Source organism: Anser cygnoides, chromosome 17 (genome assembly GCF_040182565.1).
Source record: "Anser cygnoides isolate HZ-2024a breed goose chromosome 17, Taihu_goose_T2T_genome, whole genome shotgun sequence".
Taxonomy (NCBI): Eukaryota; Metazoa; Chordata; class Aves; order Anseriformes; family Anatidae; genus Anser; species Anser cygnoides.
The window spans coordinates 7,230,915-7,253,481 of NC_089889.1; the positions used below are offsets into that span (position 1 = coordinate 7,230,915).

The window sequence follows — 22,567 nt, forward strand, 5'->3', positions numbered from 1 at the left end:
AGATGGCAGGACTCTAGAGACAGGTTTCTCTCATATATCACTCCCTTCCCCTCCCAGTCTCTGGGGGACACGTGTTGCTGTGACATCTTTTACCGAGATTTACGGAGCAGTCATCCTGTCAGGGATGTGAAGGCAGCCTTGCTGCCATGACGCTGCTGTCGAGCCCACGCCACGCTCAGGAGGCAGCACTTAACCTTGGTTTTAAGCCCCGGCTTCCAGCCAGAGAGACAAGGGAGACAAAGAAAACGCTCGAGCCGCCACGCTGCCTGCCGACACCACCAGCTTTGAAACCTGTGTTTATTTTGCTGCTCTAGCAGTGCTTGTTTCTTCAAGAAGCAGGGAAGCGATTAGGGCTGGGCATCCCGTTCCTGCTCCCCTCGGGGCAGCCCGGGAAGGCCAGAGCAGCTCCTCACGGCATCCCTCAGTGCATCTTGCTCCTGCCAGCTCCCAGCTGTATTTTAAAAACACCATGAGTCAGGCATGAGTCAAAGTCCTGAAGTGTAAGAAGCTGGCTTGAAATTCAGGCTGCATTTTAAAGAGGAGGGTGGAAATTTCTCGGAGGTGAAAACTCCAGCAGTCAAATCAGGAGCTGAGACTTTCTTTGCAGGAGCGTGAGGTTGATAGCAAAAGTATAATATTTTACAAGCATGAATCACCTACGTTTATACATTAAGTGTCCCTTTTGTTGGGTAACCCTCAGATTAATGACCATTACCTCTCATTAATAACAAAGATGGGATAATAGTAATAATGATTAAGGCAGCAGGGGACCTTGGGCCGTCCCTGGGTGCCCCCAGCCCCAGTGGTCACTCTTACCAGACCCAGGGGCTCTGCCGAGGAGAGGGGCACCCCGGCAGCCCCCAGCCCCAGCAGCCCATGGCCGGGCACAGGCCAGTGCCACGAGCTGGATAACCGGAGAAATTCGGGTATTAAAGGAAAGCCACTATCAGTTTCTAATGCAATTAACAGCCCCCTGCCAAGAGAGCCAATAAGAGCACTTCATCAGACCATTATAACCCTGGAGGGTATAGGGAGGCTGCCACGGTAACTCCTTTAATTGCCCTTAATGTTTCATTAAACACAATTACATTTAAACCTAAACTGTGCCATTTGTTGTGGTTTTAATTAGACAAAGGGCAAGATAAAAGGATTGGATTAACCCTCTTCCCTCCCCTCGACCAGGGGCTGGCCACGGTTGGAAACTGGATCCGTCTGAAAGAGGAAGAGAAGCAAAAGGACCGAAGGGCACCCAGAGAGGCTGCGGAAAAGGGCTCCCCATGGGCCAGCCTCGGGCAGGGAGCAGAGGCTGGAATGGTGCTGGTGCCCCCGGCCTCCCTGCCTCCAGCCTCCCCTGTGCTACCCCAGCAGCCCCTCAGCCCGTTCCAGCCACCAGCATAAGACACAAGCACGAAGGCGTGCAAATGCACCTGTTTTAGCCTAACATAAAGGAAAAGCATTTTTTTTTTTCCTTTACAGAATCAATTCGGTATTTGCTTAAGCGGTGTTTCTAAATTAGGTCTGAGGCTTAGGCACTGGCTCTCTGCACCCGCGTGATGCTGCAGATTGCTGTGGTAAGCCGGGCTGTCTCCTCCATCTTTCCTCAGCTCTCAGAGACTTGGAGGAAAAAGAAACGCAGATTTAGCTGCAGTGCCACACGCTCAGATCAGAATAAACTGCTGAAATGCTGTTCTGTTCAGAGATTTATGATACAATTAACATTTTCGTTGGTTTCTAATGACTTCTTTCTTCCTTTTTGAAGCTGACAAGAGAGTAGGAATAGCCACGGGGTATAATCAGGCTGTCTGCAAGGTGGAAGGGAAATGAAGCAGAGCAGAAAGGGACCCTCTGAAGCAGGCAGGTATCATTATTATCTCTTTGTGGGAGCGTTAGCACCATTGGAGGGCACTCAGGCACCACTGGAACAAGAGCAGCACAAGAACTTGAATAGAACAGAAGAGAAGATGAAAAGAATGAAACAGACACGCAGTGACAGATCTGAATAGTCTCCTTCATGCCACAAGACTTGCTGAGATTTTGCTATCGCTTGACAAGTGCCAAAACTCCACAAGTGTGATCCAAAGACTACATATGTCAACAGGAAGCCTCCCATTAGCTTCAGCGAAACTTAGCCCAAGCCAAGGTGTAATAGATCATGTATCACTGTTACAGGGGAATAAGTGAAATCCACCCTAGAATTCTTGCTACTAATTTTCAGCAATTTTTCACAATCTATCTCGTCTCCACGGTGCCTACTCACATGATAAATCAATGCTTTTGCAGAGCCAAGAGCAAAGTGAGGAAATGGGGCAGGTGAAAAATGGGGTAGGGAAAGTATGTGCCATCGCTGAGAAAGTAACTGCAGCAAGAACAGGCTCCTCTTGGGTCCACCGACACGGCAGCCTACGTGCTGCAATGGCACCTGGTGACCTCACCAGATGCAGTGCCAAAGCCACATCATCCCCGCTTGGCGGGGGAACTGAGGCACGTTCTAGGGGGGCTGTTAAGGTTACAGCAGAGCAAGAGCTTTATACACAGAGTCAGCTCCTATACAAAGCAGAGGTGGGAGACTGGGCACGAAACAGCACAGTTCAGGGTGGTTTATTCTCATCCTTCACCTTAGGCTGAGTAACCTGATACAAAACTATCCCTTTTCCCACAGGCTGTCACCAGAACAAGGCAGTGGAAACGAAGAGTGAAGAGGCTTCCAGCCAGGTGTTCAGGATCTCAGCAGGGACAAGACAAATGTTCAAGTCTTTCTCCTACCTCTGCAGACCGGAACCCACATTTCCCAGGAGAGGAACACGCCTACAGGTCAGACAGACTGAAAACATTCCTGGAGTTAGTACTCCAGGGTGCATGAACTTGTTGGCACAGGACCTCACCTCTGTGATCTCTCCTCAACAGTCTGGTGCATTGAGCTTCATCATTCCTGCACTGACATCCCCCACTCCCCAATCCAAGACTCAATAAATATTCTAAAAACACCAAGGAAAAGTAAAAGAGGATAAAATGATGCACACCAAGAACAGGGGCACCCAGGGGGAAATACAGGTTCGCAGTCCCTCACCTGGAGCCAATGAAGCAAGAATCGTCCTTTCATAAAGACACACACACAAAAACACCAAACACCTGATCCTAGTCCTTCTCTCCTACCACATGAGAGAAACAAATGGGAATGTCTACAGCTATCATGGAAATTAAATCCATTTTTCCTAAGGTCCAGAACAGACTTTTAGCCCTCAGCGTACTCTTGTGATAGAGCAAGTTTAACCTGCTCACCACCCACAGTTTGCCAAAGTAATTCTCACTTTCCATTCGCTTCTGTATGTATTTGAAGTGTTTCTTCACCTGTTCTGTGCATACCTGGAGACTGTAAAATTAGCATTCACTCATTTCTGATGATTTCCTAGGGCACTTTTTAATTTTATAATTATAACATCTGCCTATCATTTATTCCCCTGGAGAATAATCTCGTCTTCGCATTTATCCTGAGCAGAAATACTCAACACTGGCAATCGTATATAATGGACATCTTTGATAACACATGAAATACGCATACAGTTCTTTACATAAATCACAAAGAAGAATGGTGAAAGAAATAAGGGGCAGAAGGGACAAGCATGTATTGTTACAACCACTAGGACAACCTATGGCAGCTGTAAGCGGTAGAAAATTTACAGGGAAAGAAAGGCTGGGAAATGGAGTCCTAATTCTTGTGTTATCCTTATCCTTTCTTGCCCTCCTTCATTTCCCCAAACCACAAGCTTTTAAATGTGTTACAAAAATAAGGAGAGCACCCAACACGCACTGGCAGAAGGGATGGAAATGAGAAAAAAAATCGGTTTAAGAGCAACAGGGCCACTTAAATAGTGCATAACGCAGTGCAACTTCATTTTAGGGTCTTTGTTTTGTAAGCCAAGATCCAACACCATGTGCTTGCTTCTTAAGAGTTTAACCAAACACCATTGTCTGGGTGTGATTCCAGTCTTGTGCAGAAGACTGCTCTCGTGCAGAAAGGCATTCTTGCACCTTTGCAGAAAAAGCTACAGCCTTACTACTTGCCAGGAGAGGAGAAGATCATCCTCCAGCCCTGGGGAAACAGTGCCACCAGAAGCATAAGAGATCCGAGTAGCCTAGGGAAGAAAAAGCTAGAGTCCACTCAATGGCTGCCGACTGTTGGTCAGGGGACTACAGAGTGCTACGGGGTGAAACGCGGAGCTTCAAGGCCATCACAAACAGCAGAACATCAAAGCCATCACAAACAGCAGAGCAGCTTGCAGGCTGGGAACTCCCCATCACCAGGCGCGCACCTCAGAGCTATTAAGAAAAGGTTCAGAGGGGAAACATATCTGAGCGCGTCTTTTCCAATTACTACATCATTCTTTTAATTTTCTATTTGCCCAGAGATAAAGCTGAAAGTGGTCCAATTAGAGCATTGCTGCCTCCTCACCTCTCTGCAGTTCCCGTGGTGGCTGCTTCCCTCTCTGCCAAGGTACAGAGAAAGGAACACCTCGAACCATGGCCAAGGTAGCCTGACACCGGCACGACACCGTTGCTTAACAGGCAAAATTGAGGAGCAGGGGACTCATCTGTCAGTGGAGGCTGGCTGCCTACGTTAAAGCTCCAGTCGTCACTGGGAAAGCATCTGCACGTTGCTGCTTCTACCTCCAGGAATAAGGGGTCACCCTTAGGTTTGAGCTTTGGGGAGGAAGAGGGAGTAAGGGGCAGGAGGTACGAGGGAGTGGGGAGAACAGCTGTTAAGCTCTTAGAGATAATAAATTGAATAGCTCTGAAATTGGACCCACAAGGATAAAAGTGTTTTTAGTGCCTATAAGACTGACTATAAACTCAATCTGTCAGACAGCAGCAGCTGTTAAAGATAATGGTCCTGGTAAATTTAACTTCCGAACTGCCACAAAGGGACTAGCATGATGTTAAGTTTCTCCCCTCTTTGAAACGGGGTGGGGGGAAAAAAAAAAAAATCATCAGAAAAAATGCAATATCTTTAACATGCATCTCCAGTTAGCTAATCAAAAACCTGCTTTGAAGAGCAAAGACGGGCTGTGCCCCCACGGGGGAGAAGAGATCCTCCGGAGGCTTTTAGGCAGATGAATACCTCTGGGCTCCTTTGATAGGATTCCACAAATGATACCAAATATTTGCTAATCAGCCAAGGTCAGCAGGGAAAGAAATGACTCTCTGCTCTGAAGCCAGGCATCTCCTAATTATTTAAGTCCTCGCTGTGATTTTATCATAAGCTGTAGGCAAAGAAAAGCATCCAGCTGGACTGCTCCCGAGCAGACGGAGGTTCGGAGGCAGTCCCTCTCCCTAGGTCCTGCCTTACCTTGGGAAAGAACAGCCCTTTGCCCACGCCAGGCTGGTTTGGCACTCAGGATCCTTCCCCGTGCTCTGCCCTGCCAAGGGAAGCTGAGCCCCAGCACAGCTCCTGCAGCACAGGAGCACCATCTTCTTTGCGTGTTGCCCTCTCGTAGCAGTACCTACAGCAAAGCCGCTCGTACCAAGTGTGCCACCAGAGCCCAGGGGATTTTGCCATTGAATCCAGTGGCATCAAGGTCTGACCCACAGAGCTCACACAGAAGAGTTACAAAGATCATCAAGCGAGATATGAGATCTGAGATACAGAAGCCTCTAGAATGCGACCAGATGTAATTCTTTAAAGTTTATTTTCCTCGCCAAGCAGGTAACACTGCTGTGATTGAGGTCATGTTTATGCAGATCGATCTTCCAAATAATCTATTCACAGCAAGTATTTTTTATATGACAATCAAAACAACTTATGCGATTTTGAAAAGGCAAAAGAAGGCTACAAGAACAGAAGACAGCCCAGTTAACTCCACTTACAAAGCAATTCTTGCAACCATGTAACCATCATCAGCTTTCTACAGAGACCAAGCAAATAGCACAAACAAGATCCGAGTGGTCCTGGTGAGAAGAGAGGAGGAAGAATGGCTTCTGCATGTCCTCCTCACCCCCGCCTCAGCTTCATACAGTCACACCTCCAGCATGGTTTGCAGCCGTCCCAACCCTTCCCAGGGTACGCTGCAGGGACACGAACCTTTCCTTAGCACACATTCCCAATATTGTGCTTGCTCCAGGATCAGAGGAGGGTTTCATCCCTAGAGGAGCTCTTCACAGCTCATTTTTCAGCTGCCTGAGCAGTAAGCACACTTGGCCTGCTGCCACTACGAGGGAAGCCTGTAGGTGACCTTTACTGGAGGGACAGGGAAGAAGTGGTTCCTTTGGAAATGTTTTCACCCCAATGGGGGATGAGATTTCTCACGTGCCTAGCATAACACCTGTGCCTTGATGGATTTGGGTTTCCCTGCAGTGAGGGATATGGTGTCAAACACCAGCAAAGCTTCCAGTCAAGCCCCTGGGAGAGCACTGTGCAGCTATGCTGGAGCAATATCCTAGATTTACTTCCCAAGTTTTCAAGGGGTGTTTTCAAGGGGTGGGAGGGCTCCTTTTGGATGCATTTCACCAGTGCTCATCCCTTCTAACCAGCAGCTAAAGAGTGTTGAAGGTTTCACAGGTCGGAGGCAGAGCAAAGTAAACTAGCTTTAACCTCCTTTAAGGTTAAAACTCCTGATTTTATACAACACCATGGATAGTTTCTCATTGTTGAAGTAAGAAGAGACCAATAAAACTTAAACATCGAGTATTTGGGAGGCATTTGCAGACACACTAGTGAAGGAGTTCAGCCTCAAACCCATGTTTACAAATCTCTCATTGTCACCAGAAAGCCCCGATTCAAAAGCAGAAAAGCAATTCCTCCGGCCTTTTTCTGATCAGTGGCACAGAAGGACAGCACAGAAAGGAGGTAGGATTAATCCCTGTGAAATGGTTTATCGCTGCAGCCGTGCACAATGCAGGTTCTGTCACAGTTGTCTGCCGCTTCCCAGCAGTGAACCTAAGCAGTTTATTCCCAGGAACATCCGAGTTTGCAACCAGCATTCCCCCAAAGTGATTCCCCAGCAGCCCCATGCATTCCTTTGTGCTCCCAGAGGAAAAAAAAGGGGAAAAAAAAAAGGGAGGGAGGGTTTAAAAAAAAAAAAAAGCCTCTCCAGGCCTCTGGGTTAAACTGTGACCTACTTCAGTCCACAGTGCTGTCCATTATTACCAATCCAATTATTCCAGACAGGTTAACTCAGCTTTAATTTATGTCAATCCAATTACTTTTTTTTTCCCCCTTCCTTTTAGAAAAAAATCACTTCATGCTTTGAATGATTTATGAATACTGGGTCAGCATCCCAGGGAAAGGACTTGGGAATGCTCAAGGTCAAGACTGGCTTCACGTAGGAAATCCCTCCCAGAGCTCGTGGGGGGAGCTTTACTCACCTCTTCTCTCTCTCTCTCTCTTTTTTTAAATTATAAATTGGACCTCTCACACAGGCCTATAGCTTCCAGGACTCTCCTCAGTGAACACAAATGATATTCTGACTGCAAATGTGTTTCAACTGAAGTAAGAGGCACTTAAATTAAATAGATCTCCTTGTCTGCTGCAGCATAATGGGACAGCTGAGCACAAAGCTTTCTCCTTCAGGGGAAAAGGAATACAGGATGGAGATATTTCAAAGGCACAAAGCGGAGTTAGGTATCTAATTCCCACAAACGTCCACTCAATTCCCCTTTGTCAGCCTTCTCCAGAAGTAAACAGCAGGGATGGTTTAAACACAGCCCTGTCACTACCTTCAGTCACTGGCAAGGATCCCACAAACTGCTCCAGCAGCCAGCATTTTGCATTACAGCCTTGTTCAGAGCAGCCAAAGGTGCTCAGCGGCTCTGCCCCAGCTGGGTGCAAGGCCCACGGCCCGCCTCAGCATGGCGGCCTGCCTCTGGTGACCCTCAGCACCACAACTGAGATGGGGCCACCCAGCTCGTGAGGTGCTTTGTCCGCTGTCTTGTGCCTTCATTGCTGAGCAACATTCACCTTCCTTCAGCCAAGGGCTTCGGGTGACTCCCTGCAACTCCCACTTCTGTCACTAACCTACCATGTCCCCTTGGCAGTCTGATTTTGACTTGAATGCCCTGGCTCCCTGTCCCACAAAGACATCCACCCCTCGGCTTCCAGCCCACGTGCAACACTGGCTGGTCACCATAGCCCCTACCAGCAAGCAAACAGATCTGAGACCCAGCAGCCTTTTGACTGAGTATCTCCCTGGCTCTTATGCCACAGGCAGCAGTGGTTACGTCTTCAACATACATTTCTCAACTATTTTCCCCCAGTGTTTCTAATTAGGACCGAAAAAGTTTCACTTCATTTTTTCTGTCCAGCTAAACTGCGCAGCTGATCTCAGCTGCCATGACAGCAGAGCTGGTTCTGCAGGTAACTTGGATCCCAGAGCACTTCCAAAACCTGGCGTTAACACCTCGAGAAGTACCTTTAAGCCAAGGGACAGGTGCTGTAATTGGTGAGCCCAGTGCCAGCAGCAGGACTGCACACTGTAGGGTGCTCCCAGGGGAGGCCTCGAGCTGCCCCCAAGTGCAAGGCCTCAGAGGCACGGTGAGCCTGAGAGAAGAGGACGTAAAGCCTGACTGCATCCAGACGGGGAAAGAAAGGGAAGAGAGATTTCAAAAATGGGTACTAATGTTACTTCCAAACAAACAAAATCTTCCTGTTGGAAAAAGACAAGGGAAAGGCCTCTCAGATCAAGGATGCAATTTTAACGGGGTCTCCTCAAAGTGCTTCCTTCCCCTCCTTAGCGTCACAGCCAAATGAACCAGGGATTGTCTATGCCTCAGTCTTAATCAGACAGTTGGACAACAGGGCTATCCAAAACTCGTCTCTGTGGAGAACGACGCAACAAATCCTCTGCCTGAAACAATGTCCGGACATCCAAACACTGAGTCACTTCAGTGTCCCAGACAACGTGTCCTCGAGGCGGAGAAGCCAGACGCTCAGCTGGGACACCCTGCAGTGCCAGACACCCTCCCCAGAGCAGCATCGCTTCAAAGCAACGCCATTCAGAGGGAGGATCATGTAATGCAAGGTGGGATGTTTGCCTTGCACTTTCTCAAGCTTGCTTTCTTGCCTTTTTATCCTCGTCTGACCCAATAGCTCCAACAGCCTAGGCACCATCTGCTCCCCATCCCTCCCATGTTACCTTGGGAGTGTCTCTGTTTTCCTCTTCCTGAAACAGTTTTTTTTTTTTTTTAAATCTAATATCCTAAGAATCATTGTGTACACGTGTTACTTGTCATTAGCTGAGTACGGCCATCCTTTCCCAATTTTAGACAGGGACACAAGAACAGGTCAGTTGGTTACTAATATGGCACTCGATTCTCAAAAGGCACCCCATTAAGAGTTAAAATTTTAAACTTATATTCTGGATAAGAAAAACACTGATGTGTACAAACACATTACATTATCTCTTTCCTGATCCTCAGGCTATATTATTAAGAAACTACATAAGTAAATGGAATTTTGCTGTTCGGCTACACTAGGGTGTCCATGTGCTTCTTTTTGAGAGTTTTTTGGATGCTGCTCTATGGAATGCACAGCTGAAATTCATTATTTTCTGAAGCAGTTGAGTTGTCTGAAAACAGACAAATGAAAACACAACACCAATCAGAAATAATAGCTTTTGAGAAGGGAGATTTTAAAATTCAGGAAATGGGTTACTAAAGCCAGAGAATTTAAAGCTCCACTTTTGCATGCCACCAAAGCAATGTCGATGGGCTTTCTTGAAAATAAACAAACAAATAAAATGAGAGGTCCACGTCCACCAAGTGACAGTAACATTTTCACCCCAAACACCAAGACGACCCCTTGGGCTGGGCTGGCACTGCATCAATTAGTGCTTCGCTGCCCAGCCTAACATGGTCCTAAAGGACCATAAGCATTTTCCCCTATTGTTTCAGGCTCAGCATCAAGACTGAAAGTGACGGAGGAGTAATAGTAACAAACACAAGGGAAGCACCTGTATTTGCTTTCCCTGTAGCTCTTTCTGCCAAAGCTTAAAATAATACTGAGACCCTTCACCCTCCTCCCTTTTTACTTCCCATCACAGACACCAGGTTTCTCCTAAGTTGTCTGTGACCTGGCACAGTACCTCCTAAACGGGACCCCTCGTTTTGAGGATGAAGTCTGACAAGGGCAGGAGGAAGAAGCCTCGTGGCTCCTGCAGTGACAAGGCTGGCTCTGGGTGGGTACAGGGGAGAGTCTGCTCTCTGCAAGCAAGGACTGGAAACACTTGAAGTTCCAGCATGAGTAAGCACTGAGGGGAACTAGTCCTTCAGGCTCCCCTCCCTGCCCTTCATTTTGAAACCAGCAGGCTCCAGCTCAGCATGTATTTTCAGTTCACTCATGACACGTGCCAGCGTTGGTTTTCTGCCCACCCTCTTCAAAAGCGAGAAAGAGAAGAGGAGACAAAGAAAAGTACAGCAAAAAATGATGCCACTCAAGAAATGGCACTTTAGGCAGTCTCCAGTACATCAGTAATGACAGTCAATAGTGCCTCCAAGGACTTGCTTTCTTCAAGTCAATACTGCATTCTGACAGCCAGTTTATTCCTGGGATCCATGAGCCTCTCTTCCAGATTCAATCTTGCTCAGACAATCATTCCTCTGAGGCTTTTATCCAGCTTACAGATAGTACAACAATATAAGAGCCAAACTGTGAAAAAATCTTAGTACTGCTCTGCAGAAACGCTCTTCTTTACTAAGTGGCTTTTCTTACCCACCGGGGTCACCTGCAGCACTGAGGAAGTCAGAGGTCATTAGAAATAAAGCAGAGATGCTTAAACAAATTCCTCATCCCGGATTCCACAGGGCTTAGGCTCCCGGCACTCCTCTCCTACAGCTTTCCTTCTCAAGAGATTTACCACTCTACTGGCTTGTGTATACAAGCACAAGAAAAAAGCGAGGCAGAGAACATGACCTTCTAAGAATAAACCATGACCTGAAGTCCACAAAGCTCATTTCACTGACTTGGCTGCCTGAGCCGAGCTGGGACGGTACCCACTGCTGTTCTGTTTTGGTATCCCAAACAAAGGCTCCATCCTTGTTAGAGAACTGCCCACCTGCATCACTAAGACATCTTTAATGGGCAGCTTTTTCCTCAGGCACCAGGACATAAAAACACAGTTATCTTTCAAGTTGGCTTAGAAAAAAGAAAGCACGTACTAAAATAATTAAATTCAGCGCAGCAAGCCCCTGACCTTTGCCTGCAATATTAAACAAGCACATGAAGGTCCGCCGGGACAAAAACTGTTTTTGCCAAATTCAACAGCAAGGCCTGGAGCTTGACGACAGCAGCCTTAGTGGCTCCACACCAACGCGCAGATGGTTTGTGTTCACCTGCATTGCTGTCCCAGTTGTACTCACAGCCTTGTATTCCACGAAGGCCCATCTCTGCTATATACCCCGGATGGTGCCTTGTTTCTAAGACACGTTCTGAAAGGACCTAAGGACGTGTTCCTGCTGCTGCAGAAGTCTGTTTTTAACGTGCCTCCCTGCTGCGGGTCGCAGGGAGGAGCAGAGGGGCTCCGGCCAGCTGGTGAGCAGCACGGGCAAAGGGAGAGGCGCAGTTATTAACCTGCTGCTCCCAGCTTGGGAAGACTGCGATGAGAACGCCATGCTCCAGGGTTGCTGTCATGCCCTCAGGGTACTGTTCCTTCCTTCCTCAAATACCAAAAGCCTTGGACCAAGTGAAAGCTGCCTCAAAAATTGTCTTTCCCACCCGCTAAGCTTGGCTCTGTTTGATGAGTCAGCCTAGCCTCTGCCCTCCTCCCTGCACATCCAGCACGTGGAGCGAAGGAGTTAACACCAAGCTCACACATGCTACAGCAAAGCCACACAACTGATGGTGCTCAGCAAGTAGGTGAGGGCACGCCTGGGAAGCCGGGAGCCAGGTTTTGCAGCAGCCGAGGCCTTACGCTACCTCCGCAGCACCTGTGACAGAGCATCACACCCTAAGGGCACAACTTTTCGTTGGGAACAGAGGTGTCACAGAGAGTTCACCATCTTAAGCTGACAATTTCAGACATGGTTGGTGACTAATGAGGTCCAGGGAGGTATGGATTACTGCTGTTTGTACAGCTTTATAGAGGAAGCTGTAAGAGCGCTCTGTAGATGAAATCAGTACATATTTGCACATTAGTGTAATTTAACCAGAACTCATTCTATCATTTAAACCTCTGGAGTAGACCCATGAGCAAACAGGCAAAGAATATCTTTATTTTAGAAAGGCTAAGGAGACAGCCTGCAATGTGTCAGACACCTAAAGCCAGCAGGAGGCTGTAGATCCAAGCAAGAACAAGGACAACTCCAACAGAGAAATACCTCAAAAGTTTCCCCACTACGCAACTAAGGAAAGGATAATTTTGTCTGGTTTCAGCTTAACCAGCTCCTCAAATTTCTCCAGAACCAGCTGTTGTTTGTTTTAAAAGTATAAAAGCCTTTCAGGTGAGCAATGGAAAGAAACAATTCCAACTTCCATGCCTCGTGGGCAGGGTTGGATCCTCTCTGCCACCTGGCAAACCTTCACCTTCCCCTGGGCTCACTCACGCCCTTTCTCTACAGCCTTGAATCAGGGTGCTGGGCCGTGACCCCCTGAGAGCATCAGTGCTGCTTTTCACTACAAAACTTTCTCGAGGCACTAATGCCCAGAGATGAGCGTGTGGACGCACAGCTGCAGGGACAGGAGCGCGTGGTACAGGCACGGCTCTCTCAGCTCCTCCACCCCGCCTCACCTCGTGCGCTCCACATCAGTGCCTTAACCACGCTGCACCTACGCTCACAGACGCCTCTTTTGCATGGCTGTGCTCTTAGAAGGAGCTGCTTCACCAGAAATGGATGTTTGCACAAAATCCCCAGAGGCCTCTGAAAAGCCCCTGCGGTTAGGAGCTGTCACGATCAGTATTTTGTATAAAATCATGTTACTTTGCTGGGGAAACCAAGCACTGCTTAGTTCCCCCACAGGGCAAGGTTACTCTTACAGACGTTTTTATTACCTTAGTCCTCTTCTGCTTGCTCTGCTGATGCTGTACAAACTCACCCTGCTGGCCCAGAGCCGTGGTGGCAGGTTAAGCGTACTGCCTGGCTCTGCAGGAGCTCAGCCTGTCTGGAGATGGCATGGAAGAAGTCACCTGCGGTGCTCCAGCACCATACGACTACCGACTGGGGGAGCTCACCCAGCCTCAAATACCGATTGCGTCTGTGACATCACCTCCGTGGAGATGGCCTCACAGTGCAGATCTGCATCTCCAGCCCTGCCGTGGCCACCAACCGCATAGCACAGACACATCCTGAGCTGGCCCGCACCCAGCAGCGGCACAGACCTCAGCAAGGGCCACCTGTGCAACCCAGGCAGGCGTTCCCAGCCGTGCTGTCATCGGTGGGCAGATCCCGACATCTGGCACAATTCAGGTACGTCCCCACCCTGCCGTAATCACAGCCCTGACAGCAGGGCTCCAAGCCTGAACCTGCCAGCTTTGCCCAGCCGGAGATAAAGGGCCTTTAACAGTAATAAGGAACTGGGAGTCACAGCAAGGGACTGAACCGGAGCCAGCTCAGCAGTGAATAGAGCTGAGCCATACTGAAAAAAATTCATAACGCAATCCATCCACCTTAGAAGTGAGCTGTCTCCTGAGCACATCTTGCTCAGCAAGAGGAGAGGGTAAAGAAAAGAAAAAGAAAGAAAGAAAAAAAAGAGTATCTTGGGAGTGATTATGGACATTGCTAAGCAGAAGTGTCCGGAGCTGTGGGAGTTCCCATCCCAGCTCAGGGTGGAACTGCAGCAGGCAGGATGCAGAGCTCTCCCCTGCCCAGCCCTTTATTCCGCGCCACAGCCGGAGGGCAGGGGAAGTGCTCCTCCAGCTCTCCGCCAGGGGACTGCTGTTAGCTGCCCTTTTGACCACAGCTGCCCAAGGCAGAAGTCCAGAAACTGCCTGGATCCCCCCCAGCCTCTCAGACGTGCCACATGTCCCATACACGTGGGATCCTGTGCTGCTCACTTGTCTCAGCCGCAGCTCCCACCAGCTGAGGGGCAGGACAGCGAGCAGCTGATCCACCAAAGCAGGTGGAGCACGTCGCTTCCTGCTGCAGTAAAACTGCACAAGGAGCTTCAGAGAAGCTCAGCAGCCTCTGGTAAATACTGCACAGACTTGTTTAGCCTGTGGCTCTTTACACGCACCCACCAGACTCTTTATATGTTCCAACAGAGCGTGTCACATGAAGGATAGTGTTATGCAAGGCTGCTCGATGAAAGTGGAGATTGTTACCAGCTTTAACAGGCTTTGGATCATGCCAAGAACAAGTCCCACTCTGTTTTAGTTGCTGCAGTACAATATCCCACATCTTTTCTATAATAATCAGATGCTCCTACACTGCAATCAGGAGCAGAAGACAAATAACTAGTAAACAGACAGGCAATCTGTAACGAGCTGGCAGCGCTGCCAAGAATATTTGTAATCTGATTTCATCCCTGCCTCTTCACCTTCCCTGACCTGCCACCGGACCTCGGTGGGCTCTGCCCGGCGGTTCTCAGGCTGCAGCACGCAGATGGCTTCTGGATGGACCAAGGAAAGCAACCTGACGGGCAGGCTGAGATTCATTACACAGGGATTCGTAAAGCTGAAAAACCACTGACCTGCACCAACCCATGAGCTCATTTATGAAGCACTTTCACTTTGTTACAGGTCGCTGAAAAAAAATAAAAATAAAAATTAGGCTAGACAGGTGATGTATGTATTTTAGGACACAAATCCACTTAGCGGGCTGTGACCTGAAGAGAAGTTCCCCACTATCTACAGTGCTGAAGACATACTTGAGATTGGAACAGACTTTAATCATTTCTGCAGTGCAAATGTTGAACAACATATTGGTGGTATGTTCCCTCCTGGGCAAAAAAGTCTATTTACCATTTGCTGTCTGCCACAGCAGAGATGAACTGGCAAGAGCGCAGCATGCTCTGCTCTCCTGCACAGAGCAAGAAGTGCATCCACTTGTCACCTCCTCCCCTGTTATCTGCAGTTCCAAAGGGACACACGCAGCAGATTTTTCTGAGGCATGTAATAGAACAGCTCCTAGGTTGTCTTATTTCTTTTCTAGAAACAATTCATGGAGGGAAAAAGAGTAAAATAAAATAAGTAAATAAAGTCACTGCCCCCAGATGCAGCCCCAGTCTGAGCACAGGCTGTAAATAAATAAATGACATGATACAGGAGGTTGCTTCCCGCTCAGGTTCTGCTATTAACATGGGTATGGTCGGGCGTGGGGGGGGGAGGCCAGCAGAACAGCCCCAGCAGACACACGGGGTAATTCCTACTGCATCCCTCACGGGCAGCCGCACAGCTCCGGCGCACCCTGCAGCTCCACCAAGCAGCGGCCCAGCAGTGCACGGCACAAGGCTCGCAAGTCACAGGAGCCAACTGGGAGGAAAAGCAGGAGGCAGAGGGCAAGAGGTTAATTTACACCTTTCTGCTGGAAAGTAATCACCAGTTTTAACAGTTTCCTGCAGAAGATGGGGAGGAAAAGGGAAGCGTACCACAAGCCATAGCACGCCTAACAGCTCCTACACCTCAAAGGCTCTTCCCGGTATCACTGCAAACCCAGCCACGTCCACGCACCGATAAATACAGCAGCAGCACACAATTTAAATACAATTAGAGGAGACTGCTCCCTCCCTGGGTACTGTTCAGGAGGGAGACTGGGTGGTGTTACGCAGCTGTTCATGACCAATCTACTGCACACAGACGGCAAAGCTCCAGCAAGCTCTGGCTGGGCTCTGGACCTCCCCTCCCACCTCTCAGGAAGGCGGCAGACCAGCCAGCAAAGCAGGCGTGTGTTGCTCCAGGCCAGGAGGGATTAATTTATAAAGCAGCGCTTATTACAGCAAACTAAGACTTGCTTCGCTTGGCCACACTGTTTGAGGCATAAAGGGACAAGAAGAGGCATCCACTCGGGCAGATTGCCATGACCACACCAAACGCAGCTGGTTTCGGAGGGACTCGCACTAACACAGCCTTGCAGCCACAAGAAATACCAAGCAGGAGCGAAGCCCTTGCCTCTGTGTGGATCTACCCTGGGGTTCGAGGTCTGCACGGGGAGATAGGTGTGGATTTTCCATCAGCTGCCTTGTTATGTTCTTCCAACAGGACAGGAAGATGGGCTCGCCACTCCTTCCCTGGGATGCGACTCGGAGCACAAAGTCCTGGGAGGTGGTGAGGTCAGGCAGTTCAGCTGCCTGGTAGGGCCACATTGGAAGCGGGGCAATTCCTCCATTTGTGCCTCAGGGGGCCAGAGTGAACGCTTCTGTGGGCCTACGCTGACAATGCTCTTCTCTTTGGGCATCTCCATTTTTTAATTAAAAAACAAACGGACAAACAATAAAGAAAACAAAACAAAAACCACGATGGGCTCACTTTCGGTCTTACTGAGGTTCTACACCCAATTTCAGGAGGGATGAACTCACAAATGAAGAGGCATCGAATTAAAAATAGAGTCTGTGATCTGTGGTTCATCCCTGAGTAGAAAGTGGGACGCTTCTTTCATTCCTACAGACTGGTGAACGCTTTTGTCCCTTCTCTCTCCAGAAATGAGCAATCATCCCATCCCCTGAGCACACAGACCCTACTGTTAAGAGGAGACAGAAAATGGTGTAATCTTCACAGAGATGCAAGGGAATTGCCATGTTCAAAGAGATGCAGCCACCCCGGGAGGAACATCAGAGAACCTTCACAACAGGAGGAGAACTGAAAAGAGCAGAGGGCTGGATATCCTGCAGCACACACATTTCAGAGAAATACCTGTCTTCAAAGCCTCAGTGAAGCCCTGTGACTAAGCAAAAGCCTGCGAGCAGGTCCCAGCGATTGCCTCTCCAGGCCCTTAGGCTGCTTCAAATACAGAGCAAGCACAAGACACTTACAGCACAAGTCTTTAACTCCACCATTTCGTCAAGTTTCTGCTCCTGTACTCTGCTGGGGAGCTACCAGCAGCCTCCTGAGATGGACGCTCACGGCAGAGCGCACCCATTCAGGCACAGGACAGCTTCCCCCACCCAGGGAAGGCAGAGGGCCAAAGCCAAAGTGCTGCTGCAGGCAGATTGCTTCCCTGCATGCAGCCCAGCAAAGAGGCTGGATCTTTTCTGTGCTGGTTTCTTTAATTCTGCACATCACACTTTGTCCGACAGGTTAAAAACAAAAGCTGTTTGGTGGCAGTCAGGTTGTCAGACTGCATCATCGTATTCTTCCCTAGATTTATGACTGCAAGCCTGTTCTGGATTAGATGTTGCTGTTACCAGTACCTGCTGTAAGGAAGCAAGAGCTAACAACAACGCCCCATGGCTTTCTTACAGTGTTGGGAAGTCGGAAGCAAGCTACAGGAAACACTCACTGGGCAACATGATTCCAAGCCAGAAAACACAGTACTTTACATTTAAATTGATTTGGGCAAAGAAATCATCCTTTAGTCAATGTAGGTCATTAATTCGCTTAGACAGAAAGCGCCCCGTAAAAATTAGCAGTTCGTCCTTCCCAGGAGCTCAGGATAGAGCAACACTGCATGCACACACACGAAAGCAGGCATTTCAAAAATCTGTCATGTATCAGTACACGTCCCCCACCACGAAGGCAGAGAGCATGAAGGACACGGCACCCTTCTCCCCCCTTCCTATTTACACAGGGGTTCTCTCTGCCCCAGACGCTGGCCCATGCTTTCAGATTAATACTTCCTGCACCTAAGATAACATGCAGAAGTACCCCTGATTCCTACTGATGTTCCTGAGGAATAAGAGACCTGCACAATATCGTTCCAGTGTTTCCTATAATCCAAGAGCTACGGCACAGCACACTCTGGAGAGTCAGGACATCATTCAGGAGCCAGGGGTGTCTACTGGAAAGCAAACACCTTGCTAAAGGAAGGTCTGAGTCAGGATCTGTGGCAACATTTCACCTTCAGTCATCGTTAAGTTCAGTTAGGGAGATGTCCCCACGAAATACAAAGGACAGACTTGTCTTTTGTCCTTTGGTCTACAACACCAGTAGCAAAGTGCATGCCAACTACTAAAGCAGAGAAGGGTTCTGATAACCTCACCAACTACCAGGACTCAGTGAAGATTAACACTCACTGAGTCCTGTAGGTCTTGTCAGCCTAGTATGTGGAGTGAAAACCTGATTTACTGAAAACGCCCCACGATGTCAATGGCAGCGCCATGACTGCCGTGCCCTGCACGGGCTCCCTCTTGCTCAGCCCAGGACCTTCTCTGCAGGTTGCGCTGTAAAACAGCTGCAACAAAGCGACTCCCTTCGGAGGGATATTATTCCTGACAGTAAAAATATGAAACCAGCACAGCCATCCAGGCTTGTTTGCAAATAAGACACTACACTAACTTATGCTCATTTGCACACGAAAATTACTTAAGCATTTACTGTACGTTGCAGTGATCAAAACAGCTTTGGAGCTGCTGCTCGGTGGTCATCACACTATATGATTAAGTACATTTCATTACTCATTTCAGGAAAAGCAAGCAGAGTTGCAAGGGAGAGGCTGAAGCGGCTGACAGGAGCATTACATAAATATTATTGATTTTGTTTCTTCAAACGCTCATGAAATAAGCCAGATAAACATGCCAACCGATTTTGCTCAATATAATGTATCACTCAGCCTTTCAAACATCATCTGTGCATAGCATGTACACTTGATGCTGCCACAAAGGACCAAAGAAGGGGGAAGTGGCGACCAGATAAAGGGCACATGTTCATTCATCTGGCAGCGATGCGGCAGCAGCTAAACTTCCCAGAGACAGCAGAGAGGTAGGGGTATTTCTCACATATTTAAAAACATTAGATCTGTACATTAAATCAGCCTATTTTTTGGCTACATCTACAATGACGCAGGAGTCCGGAGAGTAAGACCTAGTTTATCAGCACAGCAAGCGAAAGCCTCCACCCTAATGTTTCAATCAAAGCTACTCATAACAGGGAGTGAAGGAACAGATCAGATGCTGAAGTTCCTGGTCACAAGTGCCTTAACTTTTTCCGTTGTTGTTAGATGTATTAAAACAAAAATAAAAAATTAAAAAAAAAAAATCAATGTTTGGGAGGAAATATCACCAAAAGACACAGCAAGTATTCAGGGACAGATCATGTGCAAGAGAGAGTGTTCCAGGAAAAGAAAACAACCCATGTGGCCAAGGTCAGAGATGTTGTCCTCATCTCAACCACATTTCTTTCCAAACATGTCTTTATTCATCAGCTTGAAAATGGATTGTTTAATGCAAAGTAAATTAAAAAAATAAAAGGATGCAACTCACAATTCTCCCATCTGCTCAGTGCCTGTTAGCTCACAAATTGCGGAAGCATTTTTAACAACCATGTCAAGGGTGGATGGACAGGCCACAAAAAAAAAATAATGATATGTAGTAGACTCTCTTGGAGATGATGAATTCTGTTGTGATATGTAATCAGATTTTAAAACCTAATGGTGTCCTTTTTCTTTTTGGGGTTGGGGGGAAGCACAGAGGGAGGGAAAAGAGGGTGCCAAAGCCACAAAACACTAACAGCTTTACTCTTTCAAGGGGTTGGAAACAGCATTTGCTCCTTGATACATCTCGTTCCATAAATCTCAAAACAGAAGGACAGAAAAATCAATGGGTAAGAGAGATGGATCACTCACCTGAACCAGGAGAAATGAGTCAACTTGTATCAGATTTGCCAATGAGGCCTGGGCAATCTGTCAAGCTGTGTTTTTCAGGGGAAACAGTCCCTTCAACAAAGAAGGAAAAGCCACAAGTACTGAGGAAGTGAAAACTTGATTGGGATAAAGACCACATTCCTGGAACCTTTCAGATTATTTTCTTATTTTAACCCTAAAGTGTTGTTCCTGTCTCAACTCTTTCCCTCCAAAAATGAAAGGATGAAAGGCAGCACAAAAAGTGTTAGAGCTTCACTGCTGTATCGAAGGCCAAGGGGACCCCCTATGTTTAACCAAAGAGCAGCCCCTTACACCTAGTGGCAGCTGAAATGTAGAAGCCAGTGTCAGTAAATAAAAGGGCAGAGCCAGCATCAGGGTTTCAGCTCGCTGCAGTGCCCACCTCCACAGGCAAGGGCAGGATGGCGAGTCCTGCAGCGCTGCCAGCCAGCAGCACAGTCCTGCTGCTACCTGCCTAGGGAGAAAGGGAACATCAAATGCTTCAGCAAGCCACGCTCAAACCATCTACAGCCAACCTGGACCTTGTGTTCTTCAACTCTTCCCGACAGGGACAGAGCAGCCTCTGCCCTCTTACGTTTTAATACACTCCATTAAGACTTTTTCCACCATTATTTTCCCTCACCAGAATTTTACCTGTTGCATCCTACAGAGAATCTGATGTTATTCCCTCTCCACTCCACCCCCCATCGCTGCAGTTTGTGGGCAAGCACTCGTTTATGTGTCGGATGGGGGCACGAGGAGCGGGGAAAGCAGGCAGTAAAGAGCTGGAGATGCTTCCCCTCCTGTTTCTTCCGTGCTGGCAACAATTACTGAAATGCCACACCAAAGCCACCCTCTCTGAAAAACTTCATCGGGTACAAAGGCAGCAGCCCATCTGCTCAGCAACACGTGGTGCCAGCAAAAGCAGCTCCCCAGCCTCACGCTGAGGTTCGCGGAGATGTTCAGTCCCGTTTGGCTCCCAGCTCCGAGGCACTGAGGCAGGGACAGCGCAGGGGTGGCCTTCCCACAGCAGGACACGGCTGTCTCACCAACATCACGCACCGCTAACAGCCTGCTTCAGGACCTCATATTTTGGTAGTAATATTAAGGCGCACGCACTTCCTCCATGCAGACATGCCCCTTCTAGGGCACAGGAGAAGTGTCCCTAACCAGACACCGGCTTCTCCCTCCTCTCCTTCTCACCCAAAACACATTTTCAGCTTTTTCCCAAGTGCATTTTGACACCTGACATGCTTTCCAAAAGTAATCCTGTAGGAAGTGAGGCTCTCTGACGTGAGCAGCACCGTGAAAACGGCCAAATGCTGGGGCACTGCCTGAGTTCATGCTCTCCTCTTCCCCATCTCCCCGTGAGCCCTTCACCTTCCTTAGGGTCACGGTTCCCTTGTGTCCCCTCCGAGCAGCTTCACGTCGCCTCCTGCACAGAGCTTCCCAAGGAGCTTGCCACAGCTTTGTAGCGCTGGGCTAGGCTCAGGAGGGAGACACTCGGTGGAAAGTTAGCTGAAAACCTGTGCCAGGCTTCAGGAACTGGACTGAAAGGCCAAGAACAGGCAAGGGAGGCAGGGAGGGAGGGAAGAAGGGAAAGAGGAGGGGGGTGGAAGAGGGAGAGACAAAAGAGACTGTTAGAAACGCTCGAGTGATCATAAGGAAATGATGTTTTGTTATGTGATCCAAAGCCCTCTGCCATGGGTGCCATATAAATAATTATTAATTATGTTGTTGATTAGCTGTGTGAGCAATAGAGCTAATGAGCTGGTTCTTACAGGAGATAAATACAGCTTCTAAAGAGCAGGGCAGCCATTCTGCCAAAGGCAAGTAATTAGAAGCATTTCTTCTCTGCTGAAAGTTTGCTTTGCTTTTTTTTTCTTTCCTTTTTTTTTTCTTTTTTTTTAAACCTGAGGACAACCAATACACACTGTAGATATTTGCTATTAAAAATCCCACTCCCTTCACAGTCCCAGTGGACATAAACTGAATTTCCCTTAATGACTGGGACCAATTAACCAGAACCTGGAGCTGCGCTCTGCAAGCAGCAGGGTTCCTCTTCGGAGGGTTGGCCCCGATGGGCAGAAGACATCCAAAGGTTGAGGATTAAAGCTGCTTTGTTTCACCGAGCGTGTACACCATATTGCAGACTGGTTGGCATGGGAACACAGCTATGGAGAAGCCTGTTGTGCACAATAAACAGTCTCCGCGAAATACGGAAGCAAATAACTGGGGAGATGAAGGGTAAACCCTTCACCTATTGCTGGGGAGAGCTCGGCAGATGGAGTAGGAAGGAGCAGCCACTCAGACTCACAGTTCTTCCTCCCTGCCTGGGAAACAGCTGCTTCCAGGGATTTTGTTCTAACGTTACTGCTCCAAGTCTTCGGTGCACGTATGTGCTCAACCCATTTTACTGCCTGGTGTCCAAAGTAAGGGTGTCCTAGAGGAAGCCCCAGTTCACCTGCTGCCATCATTTTCAGCCTGGAATTGCCTCTGGCGGTGCTGGTTAATCCCAGGACAAGATCTGAGAAGAGAGCTGGCCCAAAGGGGCAGGCTGAGACAGCCAGCGCCACGTGGGTTTGTGTCTTCGAGAGAGCTGTCAGCAAAGTCTTCAGGCCACTTTCTGCCACAGGAAAGGAGAGGGGATGTCCAGGCGCTGATCCAGCTGGCTAAACACACACAAGTAGTTGTGTGCCAGCCAACAAAGTGCTAGCGCAGGGTAAGGAGGTACCTGAACACCTGCTTTGCTCAAATACAGAGCAAGCAAAGCAAGAGACAGCATAAGCACAGTTGCCTGGTCACCGGCAGAGCCCCAGAGGTCAGTGAGAAGTAGCTGGACCCCAAGCCACCGATGTGTCCCCTGCCAGCAACAAGTCAGCATAGCCCTGCGTCAGATGGGAACGGGGGGGAGGGA

At 48.5% G+C, this 22,567-nt stretch overlaps 1 protein-coding gene across 9 annotated transcripts in view; it reads right to left on the minus strand.

Annotated features, from left to right (window-relative positions):
- Positions 1-22,567, minus strand: part of GALNT9 (polypeptide N-acetylgalactosaminyltransferase 9) — a 586,151-nt gene that overhangs the window by 367,349 nt on the left and 196,235 nt on the right. For 2 of the 9 annotated variants that reach the window (XM_066979044.1, XM_066979042.1), the window contains exon 1: positions 12,975-13,147. The exons of the other annotated variants lie outside the window; for them this stretch is intronic. The gene's annotated coding sequence lies outside the window, so the exon portion shown is untranslated. Of the gene's footprint in view, positions 1-12,974; positions 13,148-22,567 lie in introns of those variants that run through there. 9 annotated transcript variants of the gene reach the window in all.